We start from the raw sequence: 21,365 nt of genomic DNA on the forward strand, positions 1-21,365 counted from the left end.
AAATCTTTTTCAAAAACTAATTTCTATCATATCTTTTCAAAAATATCTTCTCATCTTATCTTTTTCAAAAATCTAATTTCAAAATATCTTCTCTAACTTCCTAACTTCTTATCTTTTCAAAATTGATTTTCAAATTTGTTTCAACTAACTAACTAACTTTTTGTTTGTTTCTTAACTTTTTCAAAACTACCTAACTAACTCTCTCTCTCTCATTTTCGAAAATATCTCCCCCCTTTTTCAAAATTTCTTTTTAATTTATTAATTATTTTAATTTTTAGATCTTAATTTTCGAAAATTACTAACATTTTTCAAAAACTATTTTCAAAAATCACTAACTCTTTTTTAAAAATTATTTTCGAAAGTTCCTTCTCTCTCATCTTATTCTATTTATTTATTCATCTACTAACATCTCATCTCACATCTCAACCCTCCTCACAGTTGTGTTTCTTCCATTATATTACATTCTTTGTCTCCCCCTCTTCTTCTACTCACACAGGGATCCCTTTTACTGTGGTATAAAGGATCTCTATTATTATTATTATTTTTCTGTGCCCTCTTCTTTGTCATATGAGCAGGAGCAAGGACAAGAATATTCTTGTTGAAGCAGATCCAGAACCTGAAAGGACTCTGAAGAAAAAATTAAGAGAAGCTAAAATACAACAATCCAGAGATAACCTTTCAGAAATTTTCGAACAAGAAGAGGAGATGGAAGCCGAAAATAATAATAATATAAGGAAGATGCTTGGTGACTTCACTGCACCTAATTCCAATTTACATGGAAGAAGCATCTCCATTCCTGCCATTGGAGCAAACAACTTTGAGCTGAAACCTCAATTAGTTTCTCTGATGTAGCAGAACTGCAAGTTTCATGGACTTCCATCTGAAGATCCTTTTCAGTTCTTAACTGAATTCTTGCAGATATGTGATACTATTAAGACTAATGTAGTAGATCCTGAAGTCTACAGGCTCATGCTTTTCCCTTTTGCTGTAAGAGATAGAGCTAAATTATGGTTGGATTCTCAACCCAAAGACAGCCTGAACTCTTGGGATAAGCTGGTCATGGCTTTCTTAGCCAAGTACTTTCCTCCTCAAAAGCTGAGCAAGCTTAGAGCTGATGTTCAAACCTTCAGACAGAAAGAAGGTGAATCCCTCTATGAAGCTTGGGAAAGATACAAACAGTTGACCAAAAAGTGTCCTTATGACATGCTTTCAGAATGGACCATCCTGGATATATTCTATGATGGTTTATCTGAGCTATCAAAGATGTCACTGGACACTTCTGCAGGTGGATCCATTCACCTAAAGAAAACGCCTGCAGAAGCTCAAGAACTCATTGACATGGTTGCTAATAACCAGTTCATGTACACTTCTGAAAGGAATCCTGTGAGTAATGGGACGCCTATGAAGAAGGGAGTTCTTGAAGTTGATACTCTGAATGCCATATTGGCTCAGAATAAAATATTGACTCAGCAAGTCAATATGATCTCTCAGAGTCTGCATGGAATGCAAGCTGCATCCAACAGTACTCAAGAGGCTTCTTATGAAGAAGAAGCTTATGATCCTGAGAACCCTGCAATAGCAGAGGTGAATTACTTAGGTGAACCTTATGGAAACACCTATAACTCATCATGGAGAAATCATCCAAATTTCTCATGGAAGGATCAAAAGCCTCAACAAGGCTTTAATAATGGTGGAAGAAACAGGTTTAGCAACAGCAAACCTTTTCCATCATCCACTCAGCAACAGACAGAGAACTCTGAACAAAATACTTCTAATCTAGCAAACTTAGTCTCTGATTTGTCTAAGGCCACTGTGAGTTTCATGAATGAAACAAGGTCTTCCATTAGAAATTTGGAAGCACAAGTGGGCCAGCTGAGTAAAAGGATCACTGAAATCCCTCCCAGTACTCTCCCGAGCAATACAGAAGAGAATCCAAAAGGAGAGTGCAAGGCTATTGACATAAGCAAAATGGCCGAACCCAATGAGGGAGAGGAGGTCGTGAATCCTAAGGAGGAAGACCTCCTAGGACGTCCAGTGACCAATAAGGAGCTTCCCTCTGAGGAACCAAAGGAATCTGAGACTCATCTAGAGACCATAGAGATTCCATTGAACCTCCTTATGCCCTTCATGAGCTCTGATGAGTATTCCTCTTCTGAAGAGAATGAGGATGTTACTGAAGAGCAAACTGCCAAGTTTCTTGGTGCAATCATGAAGCTGAATGCCAAATTATTTGGCATTGATACTTGGGAAGTTGAACCTCCCTTGTTCATCAATGAACTAAGTGATCTGGATCAACTGACATTGCCTCAGAAGAGACAGGATCCTGGAAAGTTCATAATACCTTGTACCATAGGCACCATGATCTTTAAGGCTCTGTGTGACCTTGGTTCAGGGATAAACCTCATGCCTCTCTCTGTAATAGAGAAACTGGGAATCTATGGGGTGCAAGCTGCTAAAATCTCATTAGAGATGGCAGACAGTTCAAGAAAACATGCTTATGGACAAGTAGAGGACGTGTTAGTAAAGGTTGAAGGCCTTTACATCCCTGCTGATTTCATAGTCCTGGATACTGGAAAGGAAGAGGATGAATCCATCATCCTAGAAAGACCTTTCCTGGCCAGAGCAAGAGCTGTGATTGATGTTGACAGAGGTGAAATAGTCCTTCAATGGAATAAGGACTCCCTTGTGTTTAAAACTCAAGGATCTCCCTCTGCAACCATGGAGAGGAAGCAGAAAAAGCTTCTCTCAAAGCAGAGTCAACCAGAGCCCCCATAGTCAAACTCTAAGTTTGGTGTTGGGAGGCCACAACCAATCTCTAAGTTTGGTGTTGAACTCCCTTATCCAAACTCTAAGTTTGGTGTTGGAGAGTCTCAACAAAGCTCTGCACATCTGTGAGGCTCCATGAGAGCCCACTGTCAAGCTATTGACATTAAAGAAGCGCTTGTTGGGAGGCAACCCAATTTTTATTTATCTAACTATATTTTTCTTAGTTATATGTCTTTGTAGGTTCATGATCATGTAGAGTCACAAAATAAATATAAAAATTGAAAACGGAATCAAAAATAGCAGAAGAAAAATCACACCCTGGAGGAGTATCTGTCTGGCGTTCAGCGCCAGAACAGAGCATGGTTCTGGCGCTGAACGCCCAAAATGGGCAGCTTCTGGGCGCTGAACGCCAGAACAGGCATGGTTCTGGCGTTCAACGCCAGAAATGGAACACAAATGGGCGTTGAACGCCCAAAATGGCCACCAACCTGGCGCTGAACGCCCAGAGTTGTGTACAAGGGCATTTTACATGCCTAAATTGGTGCAGGGATGTAAATGCCTTGACACCTCAGGATCTGTGGACCCCACAGGATCATCTCAGGATCTGTGGACCCCATAGGATCATCTCAGGATCTGTGGACCCCACAGGATCCCCACCTACCTCATCATCTCTCTTTCCATTCATGATCATCCCTTCCGTTTTCCATTCACCACTCACATCCATACATCCCACTTACCTACAAAATTCAATATCTCTTTCCCACCCAATCCCACCCATATGGCCGAATACACACATCCCCCATCTCCTCCATATCTTCTTCTTCTTCTTCTATTCTTTCTTCTTTTGCTCGAGGGCGAGCAACATTCTAAGTTTGGTGTGGTAAAAGCATAGCTTTTTTGTTTTTTTCCATAACCATTGATGGCACCTAAGGCCAGAGAAACCTCTAGAAAGAGGAAAGGGAAGATAAAAGCTTCCATCAAGGGTCTATAGCTCAGTGGTAGAATATTTGACTGCAAATCAAGAGATCCCTGAGATACCTCAGGGGATACATTTTCTTCCACACAATTATTGGAAGCAACTAAGGGTGGAACATCAAGAGCACTCCATCATGCTTCATGAAATAAGAGAAGATCAAAAAGCAATGAGGGAGGAGCAACAAAGACAACGAAGAGACATAGAAGAGCTCAAGGACATCATTGGTTCCTCAAGAAGGAAACGCCACCATCACTAAGGTGGATTCATTCCTTGTTCTTATCTCTTCTGTTTTTCGTTTTCTATGTGATGTGCTTATCTATGTTTGTGTCTTCATTACATGATCATTAGTAGTTAGTAACTATGCCTTAAAGTTATGAATGTCCTATGAATCCATCACCTCTCTTAAATAAAAAATGTTTTAATTCAAAAGAACAAGAAGTACATGAGTTTCGAATTTACCCTTGAACTTAGCTTAATTATATTGATGTGGTGACAATGCTTCTTATTTTCTGAATGAATGCTTGAACAGTGCATATGTCTTTTGAAGTTATTGTTTAAGAATGTTAAATATGTTGGCTCTTGAAAGAATGATGACTAGGAAACATGTTATTTGATAATCTGAAAAATCATAAAAATGATTCTTGAAGCAAGAAAAAGCAGCAAAGAACAAAGCTTGCAGGAAAAAAAATAGGCGAAAAAAAAAGAAAAAGAAAAAGCAAGCAGAAAAAGCCAAAGCTCTTAAAACCAAGAGGCAAGAGAAAAAAAGCCAATAACCCTTAAAACCAAAAGGCAAGGGCAAATAAAAAGGATCCCAAGGCTTTGAGCATCAGTGGATAGGAGGGCCTAAAGGAATAAAATCCTGGTCTAAGCGGCTAAACCAAGCTGTCCCTAACCATGTGCTTGTGGCGTGTAGGTGTCAAGTGAAAACTTGAGACTGAGCGGTTAAAGTCAAGGTCCAAAGCAAAAAAAAAAGAGTGTGCTTAAGAACCCTGGACACCTCTAATTGGAGACTTTAGCAAAGCTGAGTCACAATCTGAAAAGGTTCACCCAATTATGTGTCTGTGGTATTTATATATCCGGTGGTAATACTGGAAAACAAAGTGCTTAGGGCCACGGCCAAGACTCATAAAGAAGTTGTGTTCAAGAATCATCATACTGAACTAGGAGAATCAATAACACTATCTGAACTCTGAGTTCCTATAGATGCCAATCATTCTGAACCTCAATGAATAAAGTGAGATGCCAAAACTATTCAAGAGGCAAAAAGCTATAAGTCCCGCTCATATGGTTGGAGCTATGTTTCATTGATAGTTTGGAATTTATATTATATTCTCTTCTTTTTATCCTATTTGATTTTCAGTTGCTTGGGGACAAGCAACAATTTAAGTTTGGTGTTGTGATGAGCGGATAATTTATACGCTTTTTGACATTGTTTTTAATATGTTTTTAGTAGGATCTAGTTATTTTTAGGGATGTTTTCATTAGTTTTTATGCTAATTCACATTTCTGGACTTTACTATGAGTTTGTCTATTTTTCTGTGATTTCAGGTATTTTCTGGCTGAAATTGAGGGACTTGAGCAGAAATCAGATTCAGAGGTTGAAAAAGGACTGCTGATGCTATTGGATTCTGACCTCCCTGCACTCAAAGTGGATTTTTTGGAGCTACAGAACTCGAAATGGCGCGCTTCCAATTGCGTTGAAAAGTAGACATCCAGGGCTTTCCAGAAATGTATAATAGTCCACACTTTGACCAAGAATAGATGACGTAAACTGGCGTTCAACGCCAGTTTTCTACCCAAATCTGGCGTCCAGCGCCAGAAAATGAGCCAAAACCAGAGTTGAACGCCCAAACTGGCACAAAAGCTGGCGTTCAACTCCAAGGAGGACCTCTACACATGCAACACTCAAAGCTCAGCCCAAGCACACACCAAGTGGGCCCCAGAAGTGGATTTATGCATCAATTACTAACTCATGTAAACCCTAGTGACTAGTTTATTATAAATAGGACATTTTACTATTGTATTAGACATCTTTGGACGCCTGGTTCTTAGATCAGAGGGGCTGGCCATTCGGCCATGCCTGGACCTTTCAATTATGTATTTTTAACGGTAGAGTTTCTACACTCCATAGATTAAGGTGTGGAGCTCTGCTGTTCCTCAAAGATTAATGCAAAGTACTACTGTTTTCTATTCAATTCATCTTGTTTCGCTTCTAAGATATTCATTCGCTCTTCAACCTGAATGTGATGAACGTGACAATCATCATCATTCCCTATGAATGCGTGCCTGACAACCACTTCCGTTCTACCTTCGATTGAATGAGTATCTCTTAGATCTCTTAATCAGAATCTTCGTGGCGTAAGCTAGAATGATGGCGGCATTCAAGAGAATTCAGAAAGTCTAAACCTTGTCTGTGGTATTCCAAGTAGGATTCAATGAATGAATGACTGTGACGAGCTCCAAACTCGTGATTGCAGGGCGTTAGTGACAGACGCAAAAGGATAGTAAATCCTATTCCAGCATGATCGAGAACCGACAGATGAATAGCCGTGCTGTGACAGGGTGCGTTGACCATTTTCACTGAGAGGATAAGATGAAGCCATTGACAAGGGTGATGCCTCCAGACGATTAGCCGTGCCGTGACAGGGCATTGGATCATTTTCCCAAAAGATGACCGAAAGTAGCCATTGACAGTGGTGATGTATCACATAAAGCCAGCCATGGAAAGGAGTAAGACTGATTGGATGAAGATAGCAGGAAAGCAGAGGTTCAGAAGAACGAAAAGCATCTCCATTCGCTTATCTGAAATTCCTACCAATGATTTACATAAGTACCTCTATCCCTATTCTATTATTTATTATTCGAAAACACCATTATCAATTTATATCTGCCTAACTGAGATTTGCAAGGTGACCATAGCTTGCTTCATACCAACAATCTCCGTGGGATTTGACCCTTACTCACGTAAGGTATTACTTGGACGACCCAGTGTACTTGCTGGTCAGTTACACGGAGTTGTGAACCGTGGTTTTGGCATCATGTTTTTGGCGCCATTTCCAGGGAAAGAAAGAGCAATGAACTTTACATAATTAAAGTGTGATCACGAATCCGCGTACCAGTGTCTCTCTCTTCTTTTTAATCCTACTTGTTTTTTATTACTTGAGGACAAGCAACAGTTTAAGTTTGGTATTCTGATGAGCGGATATTTTATACGCTTTTTGATGTCATTTTCTTAGTGTTTTCAGTATGTTTTGTTGAGTTTTATTATGTTTTAGTAGGTTTTTATGCAAAATTAACTTTTTGGATTCTACTTTGAGCTTTTATGTTTTTCTTATGATTTTAGGTGAATTTTGGGTGAATTTGGCAAGTTTTGGCAAAAGTCTGATCTAGAGGCAAGGAAAGCATAGCAGATGCTGTCAGAATCTGACCTCCGTGTATTTAAACAATCATTTCTGAAGTTATAGAGGTTCAAATGACTCATTCTTAACGGCGTTCGAAAGTTAACTTCCAGAGCTTTCCAGCAATATATAATAGTCTATACTTTTCTTTAGATTGGACTGCCCAAAAAGGGCGTTGAACGCCCAAACTACCCCTTGTGGGGGCATTCAACGCCCCAAGAGGACCAAGGCCAGTGTTGAATGCCAAACCTAGCGTTCAATGCCACAAGGGGAGCAAGGAAGCAACGTACTCACTCCCTAGAGGGTGCTCAATGCCCACTCCTTCAACTTAGAAGCCAAGCTCAGCCCAAACACTCACCAAGTGGGCCCAGAAGTAGATTTTCGCATTAGTCAACTTAGTTTACTTCATTTTTATAATTTTTAATTATTAGATTAGTATAAATAAGGGAAGATCATCCTTGTTTAGGATCTTCTCCAATCTTTATCTCTTTGACCACTTTTCAAACATTTCATATTACTCTCTGTACAGTGTGAGCAACTAAACCTCCTAAGTTAAGGTTAGGAGCTTTGCTGATTCCTATGAATTAATACAATTACTTTTCTATTTCAATGAATGTGTGATTCTATTCTATGATGCATTGTCGTTCTTCATCCTTATGAATCTTGATTCTACATGAGTTCTTTACGAGTCTTGACCATGATAGTATTGAGTTACAGCTTGAGGATGCATCACGGGTTCCAACAGAATTATCTGGATTAATCGGGTTATGTGACATATAACCTCGTTAGTCAGGGGCAATTGAGGTTCCTGTGGCTCTAAGGGCTAGAACCATAAGAGCAATAGTCTCTGATCTGGAAGATCCGACCTTGTCTGTGGCATTTTGAGTAGAATCAACAAAGGGATTAACTTGCGTGCGCTTCACCCTCTCCCAGATTGATCTAGTCCGTTCGGATGTTTAGTCTGGATCTGAGGAGATTAATGACCACGACCCATTGCTTAATCACTTATATCCTTGCCATTTATCGATTTTGTTATTGTTGGTTTATGCACCTATGATGCACAGAAACTTGTCTCTTAACAATTTTCCTTCGGCAAGTATACCGAATTGTCGTCAAGTAAAAACTCACAATAGAGTGAGGTCGAATTCCACAGGGATTGATTGGTCAAGCAACTTTAATTAGAGGAATGTTCTAGTTGAACTAAGCAAAATTAGGTTTGAGATTTGCAGAAAATTAAATTGCGGGAAAGTAAATAGCAGAAAACGTAAATGCTGGAAATAAAGAGCTGAATGTAAATAGCGGAAAGTAAATTGCAGAATCTTAAATGGGAATGGGGAAGATGCTCATAAAAGTAGATTGCAGAATTTATAGAGAATGGGTAAAATCAGAAATGGGGAATTCATTGGGCTTAGGAGATGTTGCATTCTCCGGATCAAGTTCATTTTCATCTCTTCCTCAATCAATGCATTCATTGATCTCCTTGGCAATCTTAAGTGATCGAATTCCAATTTCTTGGTAATTCAATCTCTCAAATCTTGATCAATAGCCAATTCTTTGGTCAATTGCTCATGAGAAGAGATGAAGTATGGTCACTGATTATACCACATGTATTTCCAAATCAAAGTGTTGGTAGGATTATATGTCACTATATCCATCCAAACCCCAATTTGGTCCAACATGAGAAAGCATTTCTAGCATGATCTCTTCATTCCTCTTCAAAAGTTCCGAAGAGATCCAAGTATGAATAGCTTCTTTTCCAAGATAACTACCCAATTGAATGAAGATTGAAATCTTTCTAGTAAAATCAAGAGAAAAGATAGAAGAAGAATAATGAAAACTAATATTGATCCATCAAATTACAACAGAGCTCCCTAACCCAATGAAAGGGGTTTAGTTGTTCATAGCTCTGGGAATGAAAAGCATAGATGGATAGTACATTCTGAGAATTAAACTAAAAGTTGCAGAGAAAGTAAAATACAGAGAGTAGTTCTCAAATTTTCAACCCCCTTTTTTATTCAAAACTACCCCTATATATACTACTCTTCTGATCTTCTAGTTGGTTCTTCAAATCTTGGATATGGGCCTTTGGATCTTGAGTTTGAAGCAGTTATCCTCTTCAGTGGGCTTAGCTTTACTTGCAGAGAGAAAGTATGAAGTAGGCAGGGACTTTTAGCTTAGGACGTTAGTGGCGTTAACGTTAAGTGAAAGTGTGGGTTCGAGAACGTTAGTGGCAGTCACCTTTTTCACTAACGTTCCTAACCCAAGGGTGATCCACGTTAACTTCAACGTTAGTGGCACCAACGTGACCACTAACGTTGCTTCTTAATCCTTTGCACATGTTATTGGGACTTACCTTTTCCAATAACATTGAGAATCCTCCCTTCCCTACGTTAGAGTTCATGTTAGTGTGGCTAACGTGACCTTTAACGTAGGCTTGCCAAATCTTCGAAAACGTTAGTGACACTTACCTTTGTCACTAACATTTCAAAATGCCCATACTTCCCACGTTAGAGTTCACGTTAACTAGGTTAACATGGCTTCTAACGTGGTGGTGATAGCCATCTCCAACATTAGTGACAAAGGTGAGTGTCACTAACGTTGGCTCATCATTCTTTCATCCACGTTAGCTTCCACGTTAACTACGTTAACGTGGGAGTTAACATTGCTCATAGTGGCTCATTCCAACGTTAGTGACAAAGGTGAGTGTCACTAACGTTGGCGATTCTTGCTGCCTCCACGTTAGCTTCCACGTTAACTTACAACTAACGTGGCTCAAAGTGGCTTAGTCCAACGTTAGTGATAAAGGTGAGTGTCACTAATGTTGGCCATTCTTTTGCTTCCCCACGTTAGAGTCCACGTTATCTGAGTTAACGTGGCTCTTAACGTGGCCAATATGAGCTTGGTCCAACGTTAGTGACAAAGGTGAGTGTCGCTAACGTTGGCTTCATTTTCTTCTTCCACGTTAGAGTTCACGTTAACTTAGTTAACGTGACTCTTAACGTAGGATATGATGGCTTCGAGGACGTTATTGGCAATTACTTTTCTCATTAACGTTGCAAGCTAGCTCCCATCCCACGTTAGTGGTTACGTTAGTTAGACTAACGTTGCTGCTAACGTGGTTCTTCCTTGCTTCCTTTGTCCTGAAATTAACCAATAGAGTGCATCAAAGTTCTAATCCAAATCATGAGACATGCATCATCCAGTTTGTCATACAATTCTTGCATAATTCTCATGAAATCATGTAAAGTGCACAATGTTTGCTTGAATCAAGATGTAAGTGAAATTCTACCCAAAACTTGCTTATTTCCTAAGAAAATGCATGAAACTACCCTAGAACAGTAAAGAAAAGGTCAGTGAAACTGGCCAAAATGCCCTGGCATCACAACACCAAACTTAAAGCTTGCTTGTCCCTAAGCAAGTACTGGAACAAGAGAATGATGAATGAAATGCCAAGAGAAATGAGTCATTATTGTGGAAGTCATGTCCTTGGTTTTATGGTGGTTTCATGCATAGCAACTTAGGTTCATTCTTTCACTGGCTTTCAGACCTTTATCATGTCCTGGAATACTCACTTGATTGCACCCTATGAGACTGTTATTCATTGATCCTTTTGTTGTTTTCAGGGTTTGATTGTGCTCTTAGGCTAAGTGCTCTGTGAGTGGGCGACTCTTTAAGTTAAGCTTTCAGCCAGCACTCCCGAACCAGTTGGTTCAAGGTGCTAGGTGTTAAGACACCCCAAAGGACTTACTCCCTCAAGTCTCTTTCCCCCATACATACACACCACAGGCACATGGTTTGTTATTTTCTTTTCTTAAGACCTTGGTGTCCAGCACCTCTTTGGGTTACTAAGTGTTCTGTAGCAAAGGTTACTCTTGATAGTGGACTTTCAGCTGATAATCCCGGGTTAGTTAACCCAAGTTACCAAGTGATAAGGCACCCCTAAGAGCTTATTCATCCAAGTAAATCCCTTACACAGGAACACCACAGACACTTGCCTCAAGATTCAAACCTTTGGTGCCTAGCCTTATTTCTTACTCTTTTTTTTCTTTTATTTTTTTCAACTTTCATTTTCTCTTTCCCTTTTTCTTATTAGGATCTTGTTATTTAGCTAGTCTCATGGGGGTGTGTTTCAAGCATATGATTCAGGACAGATAGTTGCCTTCCTACCTTATTGGTGAACCAACTTAGCTAATCTATTACCACACCACAAAATTAGGAACTTACTCCACAATATGAATTCCACTCTGGTCTTTTATAACAAACATTCTCTTTTTATTTGGCTTAAAAAGGACAAGCATACAAGTAAACAAGGTGAAGATGCAGCATTGACATTAAAACCAGCACATATATGACGAAATAATAAAAACAAACATTAAATTCTAATGATTTAAACTAATGAGTAACTATTAATCGAGGGCACCTTGGGACTTCCAATTTTTAGCATTTCAAGTATATGGAATTAAGTAACAATACAACCTTCGGTGATGGTTTCTAGCTGTCCCCTTGTTGTCATCATCCATAGTTTTTGCTCATTCACTTCCTTGGATGATGGTGCACCATTTTCTCAGGAGGTTCCTGTAAAGTTATTGGAAGTTGCTTGTTCCCAAAGCACTTGAGAAATAGTTAGCTTGCATGTATGCTTGTGAATTTCAATCCGGCAATCCTCGTGGGATTCGACCCTCACTCACCTGAGGTATTACTTGGATGACTTGATGCACTTGTCGGTTCAGTTGTGCGAGTTTAAAATTCATGCACCAAGTATCCTCCAAGGTGTTCTGTTTGTCCTGATATGCTTTCTTGTTTCTGTTCTAATTGCTACACATGATCACAAACGTTAGAAATATGAGAAAAACTATGTAAATTAATAGAAAATAACTTAATATGCAATCAAACTCAAATAAACTAAAATAGCATAAAAAAAAGTAAAAGTAAGCTATAGGATACGTATGGTTAGGTTGCCTCCCAACAAGCGCTTCTTTACCGTCATTAGCTTGACGAACAGCTCCTTTACGAAGATTCATAGGGGCTCAAATCTTCGCCCCTCATTGTGAACTTTCTCTCTGTGCTCTCATGCATGAATCAGTTCAACATGCTCCAGAGACAGGATCCGGTTCACAATATGTGGTATGACTGGACTTCTTGTGAAGACTACTCTCACTACTAGAAAATTAGTTATTTTAGACGGATATTTCCGACGAATTTTATCCCACAAAAATATAGACAGAATTTTCGAGGAATTTTTTGTCAGAAACCAAAAAAAAATGAATTAGCATAAATTGCAGACGAAAAAGAGAATCCGTCGATAATTCTGTTGGAAAAAATAATTTTTTTCGTGGGAAATGGTTACCGACGGAAAATCCGTCTGTAATTAAATGGACAAAAATGTTACATTTTATTAAATTATTATAGACAGAAAATTTGTCTGTAATTTAAAATATTCATCGAAAAATATTAAAATAAGGCTTGTCACTGCCACGAGCTTTGCATTTCAATCACGATAGTGCGTTTTGATACGGAAAATTTAATTTCATGTAATTACCGACAAGTATACCGGGTCGTATCAAGTAATAATACTCACAAGAGTGAGGTGGATCCCACGAAGATTAGTAGATTAAGCAATTTTAGTTAAATGGTGTTCTAGTTAGGCAAACAATTTGTGATTTCTTGATATATTCACCATGAAAGTAAAGTTCAGAAATATAAATGACAGGAAATTGAAATGACTGAAAGTAGAAGAGAATGAATTAAATGACTGGAGATGTAATAGCAGAAACTTAAAGTGCAAGAAAATAAGAACCGAAATGTAAATAGCAGAAGCGTAAATTGCAAGAATGTAAAAGCTGAATTGTAAATGACTGGATTTATAAATTGCAGGAATTAAACATGGAAATTTGGTATTGGGTGATTAGAAACTTAAAAGAAATTGAAGTGAAAACTTGTGATGGTTAGGATCACTAGGAATCAGAGATGTTGATTTCTCATGAATTAATGGTGATCAATTCCTTCTCAGTCATGTAAACAGATCTATGGCATATTGTGAATGATTAGATCCCAATCTCTTGGTGACTCAATTTCTCTTATCATAAACAATTGCCAATCTCTTGATCTAATTACTCATGAGAAGAGATGAAGATCAATTTCTAATCCCAACTGCCACACAACTCTCTGGATTTCAATTTAGGGTGGTTACATCTCACATACCAACCCAGAATATATCAATCAAGAGAATCATAAGAGGATAAAACCCAAACTGAATTCTATGACTTCTTTCTCAAGTTCATCACACAATTCAAGTAGATTCAATTCCTCTCTCGATAGTAATTGAATCTATAAAGCACAAGAGTTCCCTCTTAGATAAATCAAATTAAATTGAGAAGAAAAGAAGGAGTATTAATTCATTAAAACCAACAGAGCTCCTCCCCCTAGTGAAAATGGGGTTTGGTGGCTCATAGCTCCAAGTAGAAATAGAAATTCAAAACTGGAAATTAAACTAAGCATAGGAAAGAAAAAGGAAATAAAACTATAAGCAGAAAGTGAAATTGGAAGTGATGTAGAGTCTGAGCAGAAAGTAAAAATTCCAAAAAGTGCAACGTACAAAGAATCTGAAAGAAAGAGAAGTAAAAAGAAGATCTAGAAGAAGTCTTCAATGAATCAAGGTGCCCCCTATTTATACTAGTTCAGTGGCTTCTTCAGGTGTACTTGCAAGTTGCTTCAAGTGGGCTTTTTAGTTGGTACTTGGAATATGCTGCTCCAGGAGAACGTAGCGTTCTTGAGGAAAGCGTAGCGCTCATGCATCCACGCGTGCACGTCATCCACGCGTGCGCGTCATCACTATCTTCAGCACTTGTTATGCGTACAAGTCACCCACGCGTGCGCATCATCTTCAGCACTCTCCTGGAGAGCATAGCGTTCGTGCCAAGGCTGCTCTCCCACGCGTACGCATCATCCACGCGTACGCGTGCCCTTTCAAAAATACCACTTCCTCGCTGCCTCTTTATCCATGCATTCGCGTGACCCTTCAAAAATGCCACTTCCATGCGTACGCGTCACCCACGCGTACGCGTCACTAGCCAAATTTTCAATCCCAACTTTGAAAACTATCACAGGCGCTCCTGGGTGAAGAACGTAGCTCCTCATGTGCATACGCACACAAGCACAGAGCGCTCTTGAATGTGAGCGTAGCGTTATCCTGGTCATGTATGGTGCTGCAGGAGAACGTAGCGCACTTTAAACGAGCGTAGCGCTATCCTGGGCTGGTGAAGGAGCGCTCCTTGCAAGAACGCTGTGCCAAGGGCGCTCTCCCCCTTGTTCCTGGTCACAAAGAAATAGTAATACATCAAAAGCTCTGTCTCTTGAGCAACTAATTTTAGATGACTCACTCATTCATACTTTTCTTGAGTTGTTTGCATGAAATTGAGCAGAATCCACTTAGTTCTTAACATATCAAAGCATGATGAAAGAATCCATCTAAGTGCTTGTTTCTTTCAACTAAAATGCATGAAATTGAGCTGAAATTAATTAAAGTAACTGGTGCACAAAATTGTGATCATCAATGGCGCCAACAACTTGGTACGCACAATTGTAATCACAACTCCACACAACTAACCAGCAAGTGCACTGGGTCGTCCAAGTAATAAACCTTACGTGAGTAAGGGTCGATCCCACGGAGATTGTCAGCTTGAAGCAAGCTATGGTCACCTTGTAAATCTCAGTCAGGCGGATTCAAATGGTTATGGAGAATTGATAATTAAAATATGAGTAAAACATAAAATAAGATAGAGATACTTATGTAATTCATTGGTAGGAATTTCAGATAAGCGTATGGAGATGCTTTGTTCCTTCTGAACCTCTGCTTTCCTGTTGCCTTCATCCAATCATTCATACTCCTTTCCATGGCAAGCTTTATATTGGGCATCACCGTTGTCAATGGCTACTTCCCGTCCTCTCAGTGAAAATGGTCCAAATGCGCTGTCACTGCACGGCTAATCAGCTGTTGGTTCTCGATCATGTTGGAATAGGATCCATTGATCCTTTTGCGTCTGTCACTACGCCCAACACTCGCGAGTTTGAAGCTCGTCACTGTGATCCCTTCCCAGATCCTACTCGGAATATCACAGACAAGGTTTAGACTTTCCGAATCTCAAGAATTACCGCCAATGATTCTAGCCTATACCACGAAGGTTCTAATCTTAGATTAGAAACCCAAGAGATACATATTCAAGCTTGATTGCATGTAGAACGGAAGTGGTTGTCAGGCACGCGTTCATAGGTGAGAATGGTGATAAGTGTCACAGATCATCACATTCATCATGGTGAAGAACGAATGGATATCTTAGAACAGAAACAGGCTTGAGTTGAATAGAAAAACAATAGTACTTTGCATTAATTCATGAGGAATAGTAGAGCTCCACACCTTAATCTATGGTGTGTAAAAACTCCACTGTTGAAAATACATAAGTGAAAATAGTCTAAGCATGGCCGAATGGCCAGCCTCAAAGGTCTAAGGACTAAACGTCCCAAGATGAAAATACAATAGTAAAAGGTCCTATTTATAGATAATTAGTAGCCTAGGGTTACAGAAATAAGTAATTAATGCAGAAATCCACTTCCGGGCCCACTTGGTGTGTGCTTGGGCTGAGCATTGCAGCTTTCATGTGTAGAGACTTTTCTTGGAGTTAAACGCCAGCTTTGGTGCCAGTTTGGGCGTTTAACTCCAGCTTTTATGCCAGTTCTGGCGTTTTGACGCCAGAATTTCTATGCTGACTTGGAACGCTAGTTTGGGCCATCAAATCTCGGGCAAAGTATAGACTATTATATATTGATGGAAAGCCCAGGATGTCTACTTTTCAACGCAATTTAGAGCGCGCCAATTGGGTTTTTTTAGCTCCAGAAAATCTACTTCGAGTGTAGGGAGGTCATAATCCAACAGCATCTGCAGTCATTTTTCAGCCTCTGAATCAGATTTTTGCTCAGGTCCCTCAATTTCAGCCAAAAAATACCTGAAATCACAGAAAAATATACAAACTCATAGTAAAGTCTAGAAATATGATTTTTATTTAAAAACTAATAAAAACATAATAAAAACTAACTAAAATATACTAAAAACATACTAAAAATAATGCCAAAAAGCGCATAAATTATCCACTCATCACAACACCAAACTTAAATTGTTGCTTGTCCCCAAGCAACCAAAAACAAAGTAGGATAAAAAGAAGAGAATATACAATGAATTCCAAAAATATCAATGAAGTTCAGTCTTAATTAGATGAGCGGGGCTATTAGCTTTTTGCTTCTCAATAGTTTTGGCATCTCACTTTATCCTTTGAAGTTCAGAATGATTGGCTTTTATAGGAACTCAGAATTCAGATAGTGTTATTGATTCTCCTAGTTCAGTATGTTGATTCTTGAACACAGTTACTTTATGAGTCTTGGCCGTGACCCTAAGCATTTTATTTTCCAATATTACCACCAGATACATAAATGCCACAGACACATAACTGGGTGAACCTTTTCAGATTGTGACTTAGCTTTGCTAGAGTCTCCTATTAGAGGTGTCCAGAGCTCTTAGCACACTCTTTTTGCTTTGGACCACGACTTTAACCGCTCAGTCTCAAGTTTTCACTTGACACCTTCACGCCACAAGCACATGGTTAGGGACAGCTTAGCCGCTTAGGCCGGGATTTTATTCCTATGGGTCCTCCTATCCACTGATGCTCAAAGCCTTGGATCCTTTTTATTTTACCCTTGCCTTTTGGTTTAAAGGGCTATTGGCTTTTTCTGCTTGCTTTTTCTTTTTCTTTCTTTTTTTTTTGCCATTTTTTTTCTTTTTTCTTTTTTGCAAGCTTTGCTATTCACTGCTTTTTCTTGCTTCAAGAATCATTTTTATGATTTTTCAGATTATCAATAACATTTTTCCTTTTCCATCATTCTTTGAAGAGCCAACAATTTTAACATTCACAAACAACAAATTCAAAAATATGCACTGTTCAAGCATTCATTCAGAAAACAAAAAGTATTGCCACCACATCAAAATAATTAAACTGTTTTAAAATTCAAAATTCATGTACTTCTTGTTCTTTTGCAATTAAAAACATTTTTCATTTAAGAAAGGTGATGGATTCATAGGACATTCATAACTTTAAGGCATAGACACTAAGACACTAGTGATCATGTAATAAGACACAAACATAAATAAAATATAAAGCATAATTTCAAAAAACAGAAAAATAAGAACAAGAAAATTAAAGAACGGGTCCACCTTAGTAATGGCGGCTTGTTCTTCCTCTTGAAGATCTTATGGAGTGTTTGAGCTCCTCAATAACTTTTCCTTGCCTTTGTTGCTCCTCTCTCATAACTCTTTGGTCTTCTCTAATTTCATGGAGGAGGATAGAATACTCTTGGTGCTCCACCCTTAGTTGTCCCATATTGGAACTTAATTCTCCTAGGGATGTGTTGATTTGCTCCCAATAATTTTGTGGAGGAAAATGCATCCCTTGAGGCATCTCAGAGATTTCTTGATGAGGGATTTCCTCATGCTCTTGTAGAGCTCCATAAGTGGGCTCTCTTATTTGCTCTATCCTCTTTTTAGTGATGAGCTTGTCCTCTTCACTGAGGGTGTTCATAGAAGTGGTCTTGATGGACCTTTGAGATGAATCTCTCCATTTCCCATGACTCAAAGGTGGAAGCTTTTGCCTTCTATTTCCTCTTTCTAGAGGTTTCTCTGGCCTTAGGTGCCATAAATGGTTATGGAAAAATAAAAAGCAACGCTTTTACCACACCAAACTTAAAAGGTTTGCTCGTCCTCGAGCAAAAGAAGAAAGAAAAGAGTAGAAGAAGAAAATGGAGGAGATGGAGGGGGTTTTATGGTTCGGCCAAGGGGGATTAGTAGTATGTATGATGTGTGAAAATGAAAGAGTGAAGATGGGTTTATATAGGAGTGGAGAGTGGGGTAGGGTTTGGCCATGTATGGGTGGGTTTGGGAGGGAAAGTGGTTTAAATTTGAATGGTGAGGTAGGTGGGATTTTATGATGGATGGATGTGGATTGGTGAAGGGATTATGGAGAAGAGGGTAGGATTTGATAGGAGAGGGGTTTTTTGGGGAAGAGGTATTGAGGTGATTGGTGAAGGGTATTTGGGGAAGAGTATTATGAAAAGGTGTGAAGAAGAGAGAGAGTGAGTTGAGGTTGGTGGGGATCCTATGGGTCCACAGATCCTGAGGTGTCAAGGATTTCTCATCCCTGCACCAATTAGGCTTGCAAAATGCCCTTTGCTGCCAATCCTGACGTTAAACGCCAGGTTGCTGCCCATTTCTGGCGTTAAACGCCAGTCTAGTGCCCATTTCTGGCGTTAAATGCCAGCTTCTTGCCCTTTTCTGGCGTTAAACGCCAGTCTGGTGCCCATTTCTAGCGTTAAACGCCAGTCTGGTGCCCATTTCTGGCGTTAAACGCCCAGAATGGTGCCAGACTGGGCATTTAACGCCCATTCTGCTACTCTTACTGGCGTTTAAACGCCAGTAGGCTTCTCCTCCAGGGTGTGCTGTTTTTCATTCTGTTTTTTAGTTTGTTTTTACTTTTTCAATTATTTTTGTGACTTCACATGATCATCAACCTACAGAAAACATAAAATAACAATAGAAAATAGAAATTTAACATAGATAAGTAAAATTGGGTTGCCTCCCAACAAGCGCTTCTTTAATGTCAGTAGCTTGACAGTGGGCTCTCATGGAGCCTCACAGATACTCAGAGCATGATGATGGCCTCTTAACACCAAACTTAGAGTTTGGTTGTGGCCTCCCAACATCAAACTTAGAGTTTGAATGTGGGGGTTTTGTTTGACTCTGTATTGAGAGAAGCTTTTCATGCTTCTTCTCCATGGTTACAGAGGGAGATCTTTGAGCTTTAAACACAAGGGAGTCCTCATTCACTTGAAGGACCAATTCTCCTCTGTCAACATCAATCACAGCTTTTGCTGTGGCTAGGAAGGGTCTACCAAGGATGATAGATTCATCCATACACTTCCTAGTATCTAGGATTATGAAATCAGCAGGGATGTAGTGGTCTTCAACCTTTACCAAGACATCCTCTACAAGTCCATAAGCCTGTTTCCTTGAATTGTCTGTCATCTCTAGTGAGATACTTGGAGCTTGTACCTCAAGGATCCCTAGCTTCTCCATTACAGAGAGAGGCATGAGGTTTATGCTTGACCTTAGGTCACATAGAGCCTTCTCAAAGGTCATGGTGCCTATGGTACAAGGTATTGAGAACTTTTCAAGATCTTGTCTCTTCAGAGGTAATTTCTGCCTAGTCAAGTCATCCAGTTCTTTGGTGAGCAAGGGGGGTTCATCCTCCCAAGTCTCATTACCAAATAGCTTGGCATTTAGCTTCATGATTGCTCCAAGGTACTTAGCAACTTGTTCTTCAGTAACATCTTCATCCTCTTTAGAGGAAGAATACTCATCAGAGCTCATGAATGGCAAAAGTAAGTTCAATAGAATCTCTATGGTCTCAGTGTGAGCCTCAGATTCCCATGGTTCCTCATTAGGGAACTCCTTGGAGGCTAGTGGACGTCCATTGAGGTCTTCCTCAGTGGAGATCACTGCCTCTTCCTCCTCTCCAGGTTCGGCCGTGTGGGTTACGTTGATGGCCTTGCACTCTCCTTTTGGATTCTCTTCTGTATTGCTTGGAAGAGTACTAGGAGGGAGTTCAGTAACTTTCTTACTCAGCTGACCCACTTGTGCCTCCAAATTTCTAATGGAGGACCTTGTTTCAGTCATGAAACTTTGAGTGGTTTTAATTAAATCGGAGACTACAGTTGCTAATTTAGAGTGGTTCTGCTTAGAATTCTCTGTTTGTTGCTGAGAAGATGATGGAAAAGGTTTGCCATTGCTAAACCTATTTCTTCCACCATTATTGTTGTTGAAGCCTTGTTGAGGCCTCTGTTGATCCTTCCATGAGAGGTTGGGATGATTTCTCCATGAAGGATTATAGGTGTTTCCATAGGATTCTCCCATGTAATTCACGTCTTCCATTGCTAGGTTATCAGGATCATAAGCTTCTTCTTCAGATGAAGCTTCTTTGGTACTGACTGTTGCTACTTGCATTTCAGACAGACTCTGAGAAATCATATTGACTTGCTAAGTCAATATTTTGTTCTGAGCCAATATGGCATTCAGAGTATCAATCTCAAGAACTCTTTTCTTCTTACTTGTCCCATTATTCACAGGATTTCTTTCAGAGGTGTACATGAATTGGTTATTTACAACCATTTCAATGAGTTCCTGAGCTTCTGCAGACGTCTTCTTCAGATGAAGAGATCCTCCAGCAGAGCTGTCCAATGACATCTTGGACAGTTCAAACAGACCATCATAGAAGATACCTATGATGCTCCATTCTGAAAGCATGTCAGAAGGACACCTTCTGATCAATTGCTTGTATCTTTCCCAAGCTTCATAGAGGGATTCACCTTCCTTCTGTCTGAAGGTTTGGACTTCCACTCTAAGCTTGCTCAATTTTTGAGGTGGAAAGAACTTTGCCAAGAAGGCATTGACTAGCTTTTCCCAAGAGTTCAAGCTTTCTTTAGGTTGTGAATCCAACCATGTTCTAGCTCTGTCTCTTACAGCAAAGGGAAAAAGCATAAGCTTGTAGACCTCGGGATCAACCCCATTGGTCTTGACAGTGTCACATATTTGCAAGAATTCAGCTAAGAACTGATGAGGATCTTCCAATGGAAGTCCATGAAACTTGCAATTCTGTTGTATCAGAGAAACTAATTGAGGCTTAAGCTCAAAGTTGTTTGCTCCAATGGCAGGAATTGAGATGCTTCTCCCATAGAAGTCGGGAGTAGGTGCAGTAAAGTCACCAAGCATCTTCCTTGCATTGTTGGCATTTTTGTTGTTTTCGGCTGCCATGGCTTCTTCCTGTTTGAAAGTTTCTGTTAGGTCCTCTATAGAGAGTTGTACTTTAGCTTCTTTTAGCTTTCTCTTCAAGGTTCTTTCAGGTTCAGGATCAGCTTCAACAAGAATGCCCTTGTCCTTGCTCCTGCTCATATGAAAAGAGAGGAGAAGAAAATATGGAATCCTCTATGTCACAGTATAGAGATTCCTTGAGGTGTCAAAGGAAAATAAAAATATAAGGATGAGGTAGAGAAGAGATAATTCGAACTTATCAAGAGGGACAGAGTTCGAATTGCTGATAATGGAGAAGTGTTAGTCCTTTAAATAGAAGGAA

At 39.5% G+C, this 21,365-nt stretch overlaps 2 non-coding genes across 2 annotated transcripts; one reads left to right on the top strand and one right to left on the bottom strand.

The window, feature by feature from the left end:
* Positions 1-1,101: 1,101 nt before the first annotated feature.
* On the bottom strand, positions 1,102-1,209 carry LOC112760254 (small nucleolar RNA R71). Its single transcript, XR_003180703.1, has one exon. It is a non-coding gene; the product is annotated as a small nucleolar RNA R71 (small nucleolar RNA).
* Positions 1,210-20,533: 19,324 nt separating this feature from the next.
* LOC112761436 (small nucleolar RNA R71) lies at positions 20,534-20,641 on the top strand. Its single transcript, XR_003181830.1, has one exon. It is a non-coding gene; the product is annotated as a small nucleolar RNA R71 (small nucleolar RNA).
* The last annotated feature ends 724 nt before the right edge of the window (positions 20,642-21,365 follow it).

The sequence above is a fragment of the Arachis hypogaea genome, chromosome 16 (assembly GCF_003086295.3).
Source record: "Arachis hypogaea cultivar Tifrunner chromosome 16, arahy.Tifrunner.gnm2.J5K5, whole genome shotgun sequence".
Lineage (NCBI taxonomy): Eukaryota > Viridiplantae > Streptophyta > Magnoliopsida > Fabales > Fabaceae > Arachis > Arachis hypogaea.